We start from the raw sequence: 5,387 nt of genomic DNA, 5'->3' as shown, positions 1-5,387 counted from the left end.
GCTGGCTTAGACGTTGCTTGTTGCTCACATTTTTTTTTTTTTTAATCCAAGGTCTTAACTAAACAGTCAGCACCAGATCTGGTGTCTGGATTAGCTTGATTCACAGTCCTTCCTTTGCCATCTTACTAGTCTTAGTGGGTTGAACTATCAAAACGCCAGCATTTAGGGTGCAACACAGCCTGCATTATGTCTTCAATTACGTTTGAAAACAAAGCATAGATCTAGGGGAATATTAAAAGCATAGGAACAAAAACACTTATTTCCCAGTGGCTTGTGGGTGGACAAGAAGCAGGAAAGTACTGTTGTTCAGCTCCTGCATTCTGACTTACTACTGACTAGGACTATGTGATGCGAGTCACTAACACTCACTCTGTAGTTATCATCACTTTCTATTCATGTAAAATATGAGTAATAATATATCACACAGCATTTCAACTGAGACGTGTATAAATATGAGCTATATAGATAGGTATAGATAGGTACAACATGTAAAACTCGATTACTAGCACCCATGCTTAATCTTTTATTTCTATATTGCCAGTATTTCTACTATGAATGCTGAATCATATCACAGCTAAATATTTCTTTAAAAATATATCCATTATTTTTATCTTTGTAGATATTTGAAGGATGTTGAGTTGGGCGGGGGGGTGAGTGTAGCTTCCATAGCAGAGCCCTTGCTAATATATACAAGATGCTGAGTTCCATCCCCAGCCTTAAAAATAATGTCAAATATTCAAAATATAACAGGTTATAATATCAAAATGCCCTTTTCATAGATTAATGTAACCATTGCATCACTGGATTCTAGTGATGACTATAAACTATAATCAAGGTTATTAGTATCCTCAACACTTCTAAAGTCCTTCTCAACAACCTGGTAAGAATCATAAACTATAAATTAGATTGAACTTTCTGTTACCTTACAGAGACTGTTAGGGCATAGAATGTTCTAGTAAGTAGATTTAGTAAGGTGACCCATAAGTAATTTTTCTAAAAAATGTACCAGCTCACATTTTAATTTATATAGACTTACCAGTGCTTCTAGTGCCAAATGACATTTAAAAATACAGTACATAATCAATTATTAAAGTCCCAGGACCAATTATTTCAAATTTAGGAGAAAGTGAGAATCCCCACAAGTGATGCAAATAATCTAGGAAGGAAAAACTGAAGTAGGATCATTTGTATGCTTAGTTTTCTAATTGGATAGGTTTTACCACCCATTCTAAAGACAGAGTTTAAAGGCACATACACACCCACACCCACACACACACACACACACACACACACACACACACACACACACACACACTCCTTTGTTGATTAGTATTCTTAATCTAACCAGAATCAGATTACTTGATTTTACTCTCAGGGGTCTTTATAGATAAAAGTTGGACAAAAATGAAATAAATTACTAATTCTTTTGTTGGTTTGCTTTTCTTCTTCATGATGTTACTGTTAGCATTTTTAAAGCAAAGTCATTTGGGGACAACAAACCCTGACTATGTTCTTATGGTATGATTCGTAGCGAGATGTAAACACAATCTGAAATTGCTTTCTTGAGTCTATTTCTCCCACACAGCTCCACAAGGAAAACAATGATCAATGGAAATATCTACTTGCCAAAGCTTTTCATCTGACATCATAATCTCAAACAAAGGAAAATACTCCAATTTCTGTAATTGTCTGGGGAAAGAATTTTAAAATAGTGTAGGCTCACTATTACCAACCAACTTAGATAAAATATTGTTGAATATTTCACTTCCTTCTTCAAAAGCCTGTAATGGTTCTTTGCAGCCTGAAATCAAATTTCAAACACCTACAACTCGGCATTTAAAAAATAGTACAATTTTCTTCTAGCATTCAGGACATAGCAGCTACATTATACCTTCACTCCCAAGTACTTATATGAAACATTTGGGAGTGGTACACTTTTTAATCCACATTTTTGGGGGACCAAAGTGTATTTTAAAGATGTAGTACAATCAATGTGCAAAATATTAGCACATCCATGTATTGGAAAGCTGCGGTAAAATCTGCCAGTGTAGAATAAAAAGTATAGAATAAATAGACTCTATACAGCCTCTTGCCAGTCCAGATCAGGTTGTGTCTCCAAATTTGCTTGAGAATGTAGACTAAAGGAGGGAAATTTCAGATGATTGACAACAAGTCTGAACTTATTTTACTTGGGCATACACAGAACTTTGGAACATTTGCTCATGTTTCTTTCCTTTGTCATGAATGTCCCCTGCCTATTCTCATTTCTGAGAAATGAAGGTGGACCGGTCAAGTGTAAGGTCTACATTGTCAGAAAGCCTCAAATCAAAGCATTTCCTCTAGATACAGAGAGATTTTAGTTCAGGGTTTTACTGTTAAAAAATGTGTATGATTCAGCAGGATTAAACTGGTATCAGTAAGGAGATGGAATAGACCAAGTTGTCCTAACAGCAAAGTTTAAGGTTATCATTCACATTCTTCTTTCCTATATAACCATTCTTCTAATAGCAAATAATGGTTATTCAGGATAGAAGAATAAGAAGAGACATATATAGCAAACATATGACAAAAGAAAATATGAAACATATGACATATGACATTTGAAAATAGACATAAAATAATTGTGGGGGTTATTTTTATGTGTCAAGTGGACTGGGCCACAGAATGTCAGGACATTTGACTAGATACTATTCTGGTTGTGTCTCTAGATGAGATATAGATTTAAGTCTGCAGACTGAGGGAAGCAGATTTCTTTCCTAGTATAAATGTCTCTGTCCACTCTAATGACGAATTGAATAGACAAAATGCTGAGTAAGAAGAAACTTCTGTCCAATTGCCTTGAGCTGGGATATTGGTGTTTACTAGGTTTTATACGCAGACTGAAACATCAGCTCTTCTGAGGTATTGAGCTTGCCAGCTTTCCAACTGGAACTTATACCATCAATATTCCTGGTACAACAGACTTGGACTTGAACTACATATTAGTTCTCCTGGGTTTTCAGCCTGCAATCATGGGACTTCACAAACTTTATTATTAGGTAAGGCAATCTCCCCTCCTATTCCCAATTGATTCTGTTCCTGACAAGATCCATGACTAATATAGAAATAAGTGGTAAGGAATAGGGTACTTCAGGTTGGCTAAACCTTCAAGAAATGGAGACAATTATTTACAATATAATATAATTTGATGTATGCCAACACAACAAGCATCAGGTGAACTAGAGAAAGAGTTAAGAGCAAGTAAGTGGGTCGCAGCTACAAAATGACAAATTTCTGATACATAGCTAAAGAGTTCAGAGTTAAGAAGAAGAGAACTAATGTTTTAAAATGTACTTTTGCAATGAAATGAGCTGGAAGTCCTGGCTGAAGCCCGTAATCCTAGTCACTTGGAAGGCAGAGATCAGGAGAATTGCAGTTCAAGGCTAACCTAGACATGCAAGTTCTGGAGGCATCATCTCAAAAAAAAAAACAAAAAAAAACCTGGGTGTAGTTGTACACATCTGTCATCTCAGTGAGCAAATGAAGCACAAACAGGAAGGACACAATCAAGAAAGGCTTGAGTATAAAAAGACAGACTATCTCCAAAACAAGTAACACAAAAAGAATTGACGGATGACTCAAAAAGTAGAATGCCTACACCATAAATGGGAGGCCTAGAGCTCAATCTCCAATACTAGAAAAAAGGGGAAGAACACATAAACTATGTTATAGATCACCAATATGTTAAAAGATACAAACACTGTTTTGTCTAAGAGGAAAAATTTCCGATTCTATTAGTTTACTATGTCTGAAATATACATAACTATCAGACTGAGAGTCACTTAGTCATGGATTTTGCATGTCTTGATAAATAAATACATAATGTACAAAGATCTTGAGCTTGGATCTCCCTGGGGAAGGGAACTAGTATTGCATTTATTCTCTTTCTATAAATAAGTATAAAAATTGAGAAAATAGTTACCTAATAGGAAGTGAATAAAAGATGATTCACAACCTGGTTTCTCAGGAGTGAAAAACATGAAGTAAGCTTCACCTTGACCCCAGCTTTCTTTATGGGGTCACTTTCCAGGCTGGCAGTACAGGAGGTAGAGCCCAGAGGACTGCAGTCTCAAAGAGGCAAGAAGAGTTTCCAAGGTGCCTGGAATCTGTGTGTCTGAGTCTTGAAGAGAGGGAGTAAAGAAAGCAAGAAATCGCAAGCTGTGTGCTGGTGACTCATGCTTGTAATCCTAGCTACTCAGGAGACAGATCTGAGGATCACAGTTCAAAACCAGCCTGGCAGAAAAGTCCCCATGAGACTGTTATCTCCAATTAACCACTCAAAAAAAATGGAAATGGAGCTGTGGCTCAAAGTGGTAGAGTGCTAGGCTTGAGCAAAATAGCTCAGAGACAGGCCCACGCCCTGAGTTTCAAGCCCCATGACAGATGGGAAAAAAACAGAGAGACACAAAGAGAGAGAGACATAAAGAGAGAGAGAGAAAAAGAGAGAGACAGAGACAGACAGAGAGATAGAGAGAGAGAGGAAGAAGAAGAAGAGGAGGAGGAGGAGGAGGGAGGGAGGAAAGGAAGGAAGGAAGGAAGGAGAGAGGGAAAAAAGAAAGAAATCACCCACATCTACTCTCCGGTTCTTGGCCTCACAAATGAACTCTTTCTATGTCTATAAAGATTCTGATGCTGGTCAGAAAGTGTCTAGTGCAGATAAGTCACTCAACGCTCATTGGAATGGAGATAAAAGATACAAACCAGTGCTCAGAGATGCTCAATTTCAAACCCAAACACAGTGGGAGAATGTTAGAGCAGCTCAGGCCAGTAACGGAGAGGACAGAAAGATCACCTGTACATGCCACACCCTAAAGTCAAAGTCATCACATTGGACTAAGGTTAGAAGCAAACATAAAATCAACTTAGACAGAACAACAGGAACGAACTTCAGAAATTCTATGTTTACAAAGAAAGACACTTGCACATTCAAGTTCACTGATGCACTAGCTGTCACACTAGCCAGGTTATGGAAACAACCCAGATACCCTACAATGGACCAAGAAACTATGAAAACGTATTCAGGGCCGAATACATATATATACAGTTAAACTGATTATAGTATGGTATAGTATATAGATATGGTATATAGTAATACACGCAGGGGATGATTCCAGTGGTGTCACTCACTTGAACAATTAACTGACAGTTTAACAAAATTAAAACTGGGAAGCTAACACATGTTTTGTCTAAAGGTGGAGGGGGATGTTCGAGGTAAAGTGGAGCCGGGGAAGGGATAGACAAATAGAGAAATGAATGGTGAGTAGATACAGTCCTAATACTCAATGCACTGATGTGAAAATGAAACGAAGTAAGTTGAGGCGGTGAATGTGGTTGGGACTGATGGAGGG

The sequence above is a fragment of the Dipodomys spectabilis genome, unplaced genomic scaffold (assembly GCF_019054845.1).
Source record: "Dipodomys spectabilis isolate Male_0828 unplaced genomic scaffold, ASM1905484v1 ptg000017l, whole genome shotgun sequence".
NCBI classification, from domain to species: domain Eukaryota; kingdom Metazoa; phylum Chordata; class Mammalia; order Rodentia; family Heteromyidae; genus Dipodomys; species Dipodomys spectabilis.
Note: the sequence above shows the minus strand (reverse complement) of the source record.